Source organism: Stegostoma tigrinum, chromosome 19 (genome assembly GCF_030684315.1).
Source record: "Stegostoma tigrinum isolate sSteTig4 chromosome 19, sSteTig4.hap1, whole genome shotgun sequence".
Classification (NCBI taxonomy): domain Eukaryota; kingdom Metazoa; phylum Chordata; class Chondrichthyes; order Orectolobiformes; family Stegostomatidae; genus Stegostoma; species Stegostoma tigrinum.
The window spans coordinates 50,999,710-51,012,925 of NC_081372.1; the positions used below are offsets into that span (position 1 = coordinate 50,999,710).

Genomic DNA, 13,216 nt, shown 5'->3' on the forward strand with positions numbered 1-13,216 from the left:
ACAATGAGACAGAGTGTTGATCAGGTAACTGACCCCATTCCATCAATTTCTCCATTTGGTGGGTTAGGACAGTTTTACTCCTGAGGACTTCATTCCCTTTACTGATTGTCTCATCCGTGGTGTGGCTCAATACAAAGTGGGGCGCAAGCCTCTTGTCACTTCTCCACCTATCTTCTCCTCTATCCATCTTCAGTCCGCCTCCCCCTTTCTCCCTATTTATTTCAGAATCTTCTCCCCATCCCCCTTTTCTGATGAAGAGTTAGGCCCGAAGCGTCAGCTTTTGTGTTGCTAAGATGCTGCTTGGCCTGTTGTGTTCATCCAGCCCCACACTTTGTTATCTTGGATTCTCCAGCATCTGCAGTTTCCATTATATCTATTCTATTCCTTCACTGGCTTTGGGAGAAAACTGTGGAATTTCCCCCTAATCTGCACAAAATGGATGACAACAGTTCAAAAAGGCAGCTCACCATCACCTTCGAAGGTCACTGGGAATAGCCTATTAATACTGCCCCGCCACTGACACCCACATCCCATAAATTAATCACAAAAAAGTGTTTAAACTGTCCGAGGCCTATTTCCTCAAGTTTCCAACCTCCCAAAACTTGAATGGACTCTTTGTTTGTGGAATTTTGTTTCGAGGAAATGTCAGGAACAACATATTGGAGAGTTCTGAGAAGATTTGTAGCTCAGGTTGAGGTTCTGGATGTGAGTTTGCTGGCTGAGCTGGAAGATTCGTTTTCAGACGTTTCGCCACCATTCTAGGTAACATCATCACTGAGCCTTCAGTGAAGCCATATTGGAAAACATAATTTACTACAACAAAGCAAGAACTAACAGAACACACAATACAAAGGAAACAGAAAATACTAAGCAGATCAGGCAGCCTTTGTGCAGGGAGAAACAGAGCTGGTAGTGTTTCAGGTCCATAAATTTTCAGTCAGGTATAGGCATTTATATATCACACACAAAATCAGAAAGAAAAAATCATGAAGGTGAGCCAGGTAAAAGAAACAAACTGAAAGCCTGACAGAGAGAAGAGCAGAAGTTCTTTAAACTGGGCATTTCTTGAAGATAAGTGGCATTAATTAAACAACAAATCAAATAAATGCTATAACTTCTGGAAACCAGAAATAAATAATTCTAAGAAAATTAAGTCTTTCTTGCCTAGAGCAGCAGTTTGCTTCATATAACCAACATCATAAAATTCAATTTAAAATGTCATTGTATACAATCATCAAAATAATAAATCTGTTACGTGTGCTAAAGGGAGACAGATTGGAAGAGATTGAAAGATTAGATTGTGAAGAGAAAATAAAATACATTCCCTTTCTATAGCTTCTTCCATGACCTTATTTTGGAGTGTACTGACTTTCATTATGCTGGATGTACAGCAGCAAAGATACCAAAGAGAGAGAGATGGAGAAGAAAGTGTGGTTTGTAATATTTCGACTAATGCAAATTTGTCAATCCCAACAAGTATGTACTGAAAGCTGGCTACTTTTGAGCCTCCACATTTTTTCCTATGATCCACTGTTTACTTCCTAAAGTTAAAATAATTTGTTGTTAACTGGTAGCATATTACAAAACAACTTTGCTATGTTGACTGCAATGATCAGTTTTGGCTTTAGAACAATTTCCTACTTCCCAAATATTTCTGGGGTTGTTTCTGTAAGGAGCAAACCATACCACAATGGTGCCTAGTTTCCACCTGGTGTAAAGTTCCAAAAAGATGGGGAGGCAATGACCTAGTGGTTTTCTCTACAGATAAACTATTAATACAGAGGCCCAGGTAATGTTCTGGGAACCTGGGTTTGAATTCTCACAAGGCAGATGCTGGGATTTAAATCCAATTAAAAATCTGGAATTAACGGTCTGGTGATGATCATAAACCATTGTCAACTGTTGGAAAAACCCATCTGCTTCACCAATGTCCTTTAGGGATGGTAACTGTGCACCATCCTTCCCTGGCCTGGCCAACATACAACTCCGGATACACAGCAATGTTTTTGACTCTTGACCAGCCTCTGGACAATTAGGGATGGACAATAACATGGGCATTGCCGGCTAGGCCAATGTTCTGTGAATGAATAAAATAAAAAATGTGTTGGCTAAAAGAAAGGTAAATCGATGAAAGCTTTTGGAATTTGACTGACTAAAATGGTTTTGGTATGTGTTTTATTTCCATTGGGTAAAATGCTGAGACGTAAATTACAAAAGCAAAAAGTAAAACGAAAGGTTTGTAGATTTTACAGTTATTTCTCCCATAATGTGATAGTTGCTTTCTTGTATGACCTCACGCTATAGAAAATTGCCATAGGAAATCACAATCCCTGTAGAGCAGAAAGTTCACTTACCCAAACATTGTCCACATGATTGATCAATTGCATTCCAGCCAATTTGTGTTAACAAAATATGTTTTATAGCTGAAATACCCATACAACAATTTGTCAATGCCTGGAAACATGGGGATGTGGATATTGTCAGCTCAGAAAAATATCCAACTTTAATTGCCCTGGAGAAGGTGGTGATGAGTGACCTTCTTGAACTGCTAAATGGCACGCGGTGAGCTCTCTTGTGCTCCACAAGAGATTTTTGTTGAGGGGCATTCTAATCAAAAAGGAACAATTGCGCATTTTGCTTGTAAGAGAAGGTATTGATAAAGTGTGATATTTCATAAACAGAATTGAGATAATTGAATTTCCATTGAGACCAGATAGTATTGTGTTTTCTTGCAGTAAATTCCTCTCATGCACGATGTTCTAATAGGAAATCGTAGTCTTTGCTTTCAAACCAGAAACCATTAATTGTAACCCATTTCGGTCATTGTCAGACCCACTTAGAAAAAAGCAAATATGAAACTGTTAAATTGCTGCAAGTGCTAATACATACCACGTAATCTGGGTGAGTAGTTGAGAGAGCAAAACCTGGGGTGGGACTTTTCTGACACTTTTCTGGATGGGCATTGGTTGTCACTTGTGCCCACCCCTGTCTTCTCAGAGCACGACTAGAAGAATCTTGGTTTATAAGATGACACCTGGGCCTAGTTTTTCACCAGGATAGATAACTTGTCCAACCTGGCAGACGTGGCTCGAAATCACAATTCCACCCTCCAACATGTCACTTTCCAATTTTGCTGATGCGGGAATGAAATTGAAACTGGCTTTATGCTTACTCTGTTCCCAGAGGCAGTTGACTGTTTAAATGGTCAGCTTACTCTATTTAAATCACACTTTGGTAACACATTGTATGTGACCAGGAGACAACGCAGAGCAGACCAGGTCACAGTGCATTTCTTTTTGATAGATAGGCCCCCTCCCTTTGGAGAAATGAGGGTGTGGTCCAAGGACATTTTGGGGCTGAAGGGTCAGATGTTCTTTGTGAATGTGGGCTTCTCAGGTATCCTTTGGTGCCCTTTGGGATTGTTAACTGTAGAAATGATCATGTGCATAAGTCCCTTGGAAACATTAGATCTGTAAAACAAAAAGCCCTGTCAAGATATGCCAAAGCAGTAATGTGTTTCTAAGAACAAGTGTGCTTTTTTTTACTCAACAGAGTGTAGTCTTCAAAACAGAACTCTCGGTAATTGAACTTTACTTTTTTCCCATGTATGTAGGGAATTACGGATGCTAGATGTGTTTGCTTAGTGGTGAAGGGGAAAAGAGTCACGAGTGCAAGTGTGTAATCAATTGACATGTGCATGCATGGAGCCATGAAGATGGTGAAGGAGCATAGGGTGGCATGGATTAGAAATGGGAACAGTGTGGGAATCGGGGAAGTGAGGGAAGCGTGAGGGGTGAGGCCTAGAGGAATATTCTATATTTTATTCTTTCATTTTAATTATGGGACTTTCTACCTAATCTACCTCAGAAACTGGTAGCTTCTGTGGCTGTTCCTGGGTTTGTCCAGTTAGAATTCTAATCCAGTCATCACCCTACCCCAAGCCACCTCCAGTTCCCTCCCCCACCAGATTGAAGAGAAGGAGTGTGGAGGCTGGGAAGCCTCCTGCCTCTGTGTACCAGAACTGAGAATGAAAGTTACAGCCTTGGCATCCAAAGATCTGCAAATTCTGCCTCTTCAATGTCTAATACACTGCATGCTAGGCTTGAATCTCAGGGGAAGTCTGCACAGCAGTTTTAATCATGTTTTGTATTTGGAAGTTTTAAATTGAAATTCAAGACATTTAATCACATTTTATTGTGATTTTTGTCTATCTCAGTTAGGCCTAGTACACTATATCAAAGTGCTACAGCAACATTTATCCCTAATATTGAGAATGGTGCCCAGTCATACAAGGTGGTACTGCTACCCAAGAAACATATGTGCTTTATTGGCCATGATAGTTGAGACAGGGTGCTTAACAGTACTAGTTAATGTGTAGAAGTTCTGCCACATTGTATTTCTTGTAACACAATGTCTATAAGACATTTCAGAACCTTAAATATTGCTAGTGTGAACTCACTAGAATATGTAATCCAAGTCAGGCAATTTTCCATCTGAGAGTTAGGTTAATAGTATCCACTGTCTGTTATTTGCCTCCAAAGAGAACCTAGCTTTCAGATGGCCTCTTTTATATCATCAAAGCATCCCAAAGCTTGCCATTTCAAATCTTGCTGAAGTGCAAAATCCCACAAAATATAAATGAAATGAATGAACCATTATTTATTTCAACATGACAATGAATATTTCACAGACACTGAGGAAAACAGCCCTGCAAGAAAACCTTATATTCCAGGAAATGTAAATGAATAGACATGTTGAGAGATTGCATACACTGTAAACCAGCCATTTCGGTAAATTGTTGCCACAAACCTTTATTGTAAATGTTACAGTGGCCGTAACTTACACTGAGTCATCATCTCAATAAATAATATTATCACAATGCATGCCTGAACTGTGTCCACAAGAGTCATTCATCTTCAGTAAGTGTTTGCTTTCAGTGCGTTCAGAAAATACTTCACCAAAGCTGTGCACTGTGCAAGATAAGGCTTAATGACTCCAATAGAGGGAAAGTGCCTTGAACTTTAAAGACCAATTTTGTGAGTCAAATCCTTGCATGTTCAAACAAATGAATCCTCAGTGTGCGTGTATTTGATTATTCAAGTCTCTCTTCCTTTGGATAACAGTCATATTTAGAATATCATATAGCTCCATGTGTTTTTTTTAATTTAGTAGGTTAGACTGAGGCTTTGAAAGGTTGGATTCTTGTTTGACTCTGCAAACTTCATAAAATCAGAATGGATTAAAATATGCCATTTAAGGACCATGACTTTGCAAATGATTAGATGAACAGTGTTTTGAAAGGGCATAGAATTAGAATTAGAATTAGGTTTATTGTCACAAGTACAGAACTAGAGGAGTACAATGAAAAAACAAAGTGTGGGGCTGGATGAACACAGCAGGCCAAGCAGCATCTTAGCAGCACAAAAGCTGACGTTTCGGGCCTAGACCCTTCATCTTTGTTATCTCGGATTCTCCAGCATCTGCAGTTCCCATTATCTCTGAATACAATGAAAAGTTTACAATGTCGTCCCACATGGTGCCATCTCAGGTACAAAGTATCATTTGCATCTGAGATTTAACACTGTGCCAAACACCTGCTCCAGAGTTGTACCTGTGCACAAAACAACCAAAATGTAAGTTGTCTACTGATGCTCAATTTAATCTCATCACCAATTTGCCCCACTCACTGTGTAGTGATCCACATATAAACCCAATAAAAACAGCATATAAAAATTATACGGCTCCCAAGATGAAGTGCTGGGGCTCCTGGAGTAGTTCATACTCTGCAGAAGTTTCACAGTGCCAGCGTGTTATCATTCAACAAGCCTTTCTCAGGTTCATAATGCCCAGAACATCATTCTAGACACTTTTTAACCATGATCCTCGTGCCTTTCTCCTCCTTCCCTGCCCTCTACAGTCCCTCCAGTTAACCCAGTCTCACTTAAATCTCAGAGATAATGGGAACTGCAGATGCTGGAGAATCCAAGATAATAAAATGTGAGGCTGAGTCATCATCTCAATAAATAATATTATCACAATGCATGCCTGACACAAAAGCTGATGTTTCGGGCCTAGACCCTTCATCAGAGAGGGGGATGGGGTGAGGGTTCTGAAATAAATAGGGAGAGAGTGGGAGGAAAGAAGATAGGTGGAGAGAGTATAGGTGGGGAGGTAGGGTACCTCCCCACCTATACTCTCTCCACCTATCTTCTTTTCTCCATCTTCAGTCCACCTCCCCCTCTCTCCCTATTTATTCCAGAACCCTCACCCCATCCCCCTCTCTGATGAAGGGTCTAGGCCCGAAACATCAGCTTTTGTGCTCCTGAGATGCTGCTTGGCCTGCTGTGTTCATCCAGCCTCACATTTTATTATCTCACTTAAATCTCTGTTGTATAAAACCAATTCTGAACTGAAAATAAAGTCAAGCTTCCTTGGCCTCACTTGCGTGACTGCATCAGATGAAAAGAAGGGTCATATAGCAGATGTGGAAGTGATAGCTAGGTTATTTTGCACTGTTACCTGTTTGCTTTGGAGTGGATAAAAATACATTGATTAGAGTGGGTCACTGTGCAGGTCAATAAGAACATCGCAGCATGTAAATCAATGCAGTCTGACTGTGATTGTTGAGGTTGGCTCAATTTATATGGAAATAATGTAATAAAGAAAGTTCCACAGTTACTACAGAAATAATCGGAGCAGGTTCCTATTTAACTGGACATGGTTTATCTACAGGCAGGGGACATTACATTGGACAAGATGTCAAGTTTCACCTACAACTAACCTGACTCTACTGCATTGATTATATTGAGTATAAAAATAGACATTTGGATACTAGAATACAGCAAGCAGTTTAGTAGTGAATTTGCACTCATTCAGTTTAACTCATTCGCCAACACTAATCTATGGATTCGGAAGAATGTTAGCCTAAATGCATAAACATAGATTTAGAACATAGAACATAGAACATAGAACAGTACAGCACAGAACAGGCCCTTCAGCCCACAATGTTGTGCCGACCATTGATCCTCATGGATGCACCCTCAAATTTCTGTGACCATATGCATGTCCAGCAGTCTCTTAAATGACCCCAATGACCTTGCTTCCACAACTGCTGCTGGCAACGCATTCCATGCTCTCACAACTCTTCTTGTCAACCTGCTATATTTATATCAGATAAAATACGAAGCTTCACATGTTGACGCACTGGGCTAGCCACAATGTCATTTACCTCCACCATATTGTATTCTTTCTCTGTTTTTGGCTCCTGCTGGAGACTATGCAGCTCCAAGATGGAGTGGTGGGACTGCTGGAGAAGTAGATACTGTATGGAAATTACACGGTGCCAGAGTGACACCACCTCCACCAGCTCGGTTGGTCTTTATTTGTTCTTTCACATGCTCATGTTAGCACACCTGGTTTGGAATAAAACCCATAGTGATGGCTTGGAGGTTGCCTTCGCTGCTGGTTTTGAATGTTCCATGTGAAATCAGCGTTGGAAAACTCAAAACGTATTTCCAGGGACCTCTGTTCAACGATAAAGAGGTACAGTCTGCAAACTCACAACTTATTTTGGAGGTTGTAGGGATAGTTGGCATGGGATCAAAAAAGGTATGCTCGTACAGTAGAGGCTGTTCTTTTAATATTGAAATTAAGCAACCTTTTTTTGAGTAATGCCATCCAGACAATTAATGTGTGCATTAAACTCTTTCATAAGTGCTAATTCATTGAAAATAAATTGTGCTTGATGCTTTCACTACTTTGTGAACCGTGGAATTCCAGGAAGAGATGTTTAATTTCAAAATAGTTATTGGAAATAGAATACGGAGATCAATTATTAGCATTTCCTCCATAGTTGTAGTAGGATGCACTTTTTCTTAGACTGTTCTTCAATATTCTTGACGTTGATGAGCAAACAAAGACTGAATAGTTAAGCAGATGAGCAAGTTTCAAACTGAGGTACATTCTCTGATCTGATGTGCAAAAGTCGTCATATTTCTTCCTGGCCATTGGGCTGCTTTCTCATTAGAGGGACATGATTGCTAGTAGTTTTAACCTGAGAGTCACAGTGCCTCAGGTGAGGAGAGAGGTTGAGAAGGAAATTCCTTCTCAAGAACTCAGCTAGTGCAGGAATTGTTTGAGTTTCTCTGTATTACAAACCAGCCATCCAGCAAACTGAACTAACTGACCCCATAACACCCTCTTCTTCACCAGCATACATTTTTTAGTTTAGTGTGGAGGAATGAGTTAAACTGAATGAGAGAAATTGATCAAATATATACCATTCTGATGCAACTCAACAGGGATAATTTTATACAATTGTTCTGAGGAAGGGTCAGTGGACCCAAAATGTTAACTTTGTTTTCTCCTTCACAGATGCTGCCAGGCCTACTGAGCTTTTCCAGCAACATTTCTTTTGTTCCTGATTTACAGCATCCACAGTGCTTTCAGTTTTTATTAGGGATGATTTTATGTTATGGTTGGGAAAGATCATCCTCAAATAACTTCATGATAGGTAGGCTTTTGAAAGTATTCATACTTGTTAATATTGTGACAAAAGTAAAATCTGACTCAGAACGCAAAATTCAACAGAGGTGCTAACAGCAGTACTGGCTTTTTAATTCTCCAATTTGAATTTGACCCAGTTATTATGATCCTCAAATAACTTCATGATAGGTAGGCTTTTGAAAGTATTCATACTTGTTAATATTGTGACAAAAGTAAAATCTGACTCAGAACGCAAAATTCAACAGAGGTGCTAACAGCAGTACTGGCTTTTTAATTCTCCAATTTGAATTTGACCCAGTTATTATGATTAAGGATGATCTATCAACTCTTGACTTGGATTTTTGCCTTATCATAGCAGATGGTACCACAGATGGCAGGAAAAGCAAGCAGGTAATCCCTTAGATGACCAGTAATCAGACATACTGGACCACACCCTACCCCATCTTTTGCTGCTGTTGTTCCTAACCTAAATCCAAGTTTCCCTGCTGATCCTTGACTGCTTTTGGGAAAGGTGAAGGTGAACCTGAACACAACAGTAAGGGTAAATTTTTGGGTACTTCAAACCAATCCAAAATTATTTAAGATAATAAAATGTGAGGCTGGATGAACACAGCAGGCCAAGCAGCATCTCAGGATCACAAAAGCTGACGCTTCGGGCCTAGACCCTTCATCAGAGAGGGGGATGGGGTGAGGGTTCTGGAATAAATAGGGAGAGAGGGGGAGGCGGACCGAAGCCTCCCCCTCTCTCCCTATTTATTCCAGAACCCTCACCCCATCCCCCTCTCTGATGAAGGGTCTAGGCCCGAAACGTCAGCTTTTGTGCTCCTGAGATGCTGCTTGGCCTGCTGTGTTCATCCAGCCTCACATTTTATTATCTCGGATTCCCCAGCATCTGCAGTTCCTATTATCTCCAAAATTATTTAATTCAAGATTCAGGAATTCAGTCTTTCATCCCTGCTCAACATCAGTCAGAGTGCAGATTCTGTTTTATTGTACCTTGTGTATAAATTCCAGGAATAGTCAATGCCAAAAGTGTGGTAAATCCTGAGACTTTTGAAACAAAACAGAAATTTCTGGAAAAACTCAGCAGGCCTGGCAGCATCTGTGGAGAGAAATCAGAGGTAACATTTCGGGTCCAGTAACCCTTGTTCAGTTTAATAAACATTTGAATTTGTTTAAGTAAACATTGTTTTTTTTCTGACTTGTCTATACTAATCCTCAATATGGCAGCAAACAATTATCAAACAATCTCATGCAGCTCCAAATAAAATGTTTAGGAAACACATCGTAGCTTTTTTATGATTCCTTCTACTGTCTTATAATTTGTTAACAAGAGCAGATACCCAACCATCTGTATAGGCAGGCTATGAAATGCCTGAAAATGCCAAGTCTTTTTCAGTAGTCAGATATGATTAATGAAGGTTGTCTTGCAACTATTCTGTATGATACCAGCTCTGTGGAATTTGAAATGATTTTAATCAAAAATTAAATACATCTGCAGCATGTTAACTGGCTTGTCACTCAACACATGGTTTCTAAGATCAAACCATTGCCAACAGGGAAATGCCACGAAATTATAAAAAGCAAGACCATTTTTAATTCGTTGAGCTGAAAGGTCTTTCTTCTCATTTATTATAGTGCAGCACAAAGAAACAGAAATGCTTTTTTAAGTAAATTGTGAGTGTGATCTTCAAGGAATAACTTCAAAGTGTTTCAGGCAATTTGAGAACTTGAACCCATAAGATTATTTGTAAAGTCAATTTAGGAAATTAGTTCACAGATATTTTCAGGACAATTCCTCCGAACAGTACATTCTAGAGCCATCCAAGGAGCAAGTTATCCCTGAACATGCAATGCGACAAGACTAAATCAATAACATCATGGTAAGGGATCCCAAGGTGACAGTGATTACAACATGATAGAATTTCATATTCAGTTTGAAAGGGAGAAATGTGGGTCTAAAGATATTATATGTTTTAATTAAATCTCGTCTTGTTATCCAAAACTCCTGTTGATACAATGCAAACCTGGCCAACGTTTTCTTATAAGTCAACTCACCCATTCCAAGTATTAGTCCAATAAACTTTCTCTGAATTGCTTTCAGTGCACTTGTGGCCTTCTGCCAAAAGATGGCGCCCATGGAATGGTGACTTTGATGTTGGTTGGGCCTGGCACTGGCAGTGACAAAGCAGTGGTGGAATGGCAATGCCCTCTCTTTAAGCTATACTTTGTTTTTTTTTTATTTTTCAATATTCTTGAACTGTTCAAAAACAGAGCTGGAATCAATAGAGACTTTTCACTCTGTTTTACTGTATTTTTCAGTGTAAAATACATGTGATAATAAAAATCGTATATTCATTCATCCATTCCTTCATTTAAAAATCATTCATTCATTTAATACAGTACATAGTACTCTATATATGGCCTCACCAGTGCTCCTTAATAACAGAACCATACACTCTCCACTTTTGTATTCAATTCCTTTTGCAATAAAGAATAACGTCCTATTCACTTTTTTAATTGCTAGCTGTACTTGTATACTAACCTTTTGTGAGTCATATGCTAGGGTACGTAAATCCTTCTGCATTTCAGAGTTCTGCAATCTCTCACCAATTAGCTAATATGCTTCTTCTTTATTCTTCATCGAAAATGAATAATTTCATATATTTCCACATTGTACTCCATTTGATCTTTGCCCATTCACTTCACCGATCTATATCCCTTTGTAGTCTCCTAATGTCCTATTCACAACTTACTTTCCTACCCATCTTTGTGAAATCAGTAAATTTAGCAACCATATACTTAATCCCTTCAATCAATCATTTATATAAATTGCAGAAAGGTGAGGTTCTAACACTGATCACTGTGGCACTTGCTGCACGATGCCAACCTGAAAAAGGCCCATTTGTGTTTAATTTCTGTGTTCTGTGAGATAGCCAATCTACTATCCATATCAAACATTATCCCCACAGGATGAGCATTTATTCATTACAATAACTTTTGGTGTGGTATCTTATCAAATGTCTTCTGGAAATTTAAATACAGTACATTCGTCAGTGCCCTCTAACCACAGCTTATGTTTATTCTTAAAAGAACTCGAAGAAATTGGTTACTCATGATTTAATTTACATAAAACCATGTTGACCTTGTCTTGACTTTTTCTGAGTACCCTGCTATGACATCATTAATAATAGCTTCCAACATTTTCCTAATAACAGATGTTAACCTAACTGGCATGCAGTTTCCTACTTTCTGTCTCGCTTGTTGAATTAAGTAGTTATATTATCTTATATTCTAAAGCAGCTGTCACAGAATTTTGGAAAATTAAAACCAGCGCCACAATTATCTCAGTAGCCATTTCCTTGAAGACTCTGGGATGAAGTTCATCAGAATCTGTGGAATAGTTGGGTGCCACTCTCCCAGTGATTGTGTTTTTTCTTCAGGTTCTCAGTTTCATCCATTTCGTGATTTAAGGATATTTCTGGGATGTTACTTGGAAATTATAAAGTGAAGTGGAATACAGAATATCTGTTCAATACATCTGTCATCTCCTTTTTACCATTACCAACTTCCCAGACTTGTTTCATAGGACCAGTGGTCAATTGGACAATTAAATATCTCACTACAGGAGGAAGTTCCAAAAATATGACGATTCTTAGTGAAGGGAAGCTCAGTGCATCAATGCAAAAGATAAGGCCGAACCACTTGCAGCAAACCTCAGCCAGAAGTGCTGTGTGGATGCTCCATTTCAAAATCCTCTGGTGGTCCCCAACATCACAGATTTTTAACCAATTCACTCCACATGGTTTCAGGAAACAACGAACGAAATTGGATGCTACAAAAACTATGGGCTCTGACAACATTCTAGCAATAGTATCAAAGATTTGTGGTCCAAACTTGGTGCACCCCTAGCTACGTGATTCCAATACAGAAACAATACCAACATCTTTCTGAAAATATGGAAAATTGGCCAGGTAAATCCTGTTCACAAAAAGCAGAACAAATCTAACCTAGACAATACCTACTCCATCAGTCTACTCTGGATCATCAGTAAACTGATGGAAAGTGTCATCAACAGCACTATCAAACAGTGCTTGCTCAGCAGTAACCTGTACACTGGTGCTCAGTCTGAGTTCCACCAGGATTGCTCTAAACAGCTGAATTCCAGAGGTGAGGTGAGAATGACTACCTTGTATATTAAGGCTGGATTTAACTTGACGTAACATCAAGGTGCTTAGCAAAATGGGACTCAATAAAAATCTCCACTGGTTACAGTCATACTTACCACAAAAGTAAGATAGTTGTGTTTGTTATCAGTCAGTCATCTCAGCTCCAAGACAGCTCTGTAGAAATTTATTGACACTCATTAGGTAACAGATTCCAATCCTATAACCATGAGCATCAAAAAGGACAAGGATAGAACATAGAACATTACAGTGCAGTAAAGGCCCTTTGGCCCTCGATGTTGCGCCGACCTGTGAAACCAGTCTGAAGCCCATTTAACCTACACTATTCCATTATCATCCATATGTTTATTCAATGACCATTTATATGCCCCTAGAGTTGGCGTGTCTACTATTGTTGCGGGCAGGGCATTCCATGCCTTTACTAGTCTCTGAGTAAAGAACCTACCTCTGACATCTGCGCTATATCTATCACCCCTCAATTTAAAGCTATGTCCCTTCGTGCTAGCCATCGCCATCTGAGGAAA

The 13,216-nt window shown here is 39.4% G+C and overlaps 1 protein-coding gene across 4 annotated transcripts in view; it reads left to right on the top strand.

Annotated features, from left to right (window-relative positions):
- The window catches only part of LOC125461393 (solute carrier family 12 member 5-like), a 987,635-nt gene that overhangs the window by 875,050 nt on the left and 99,369 nt on the right, over nt 1–13,216 (top strand). The window lies entirely within an intron of this gene.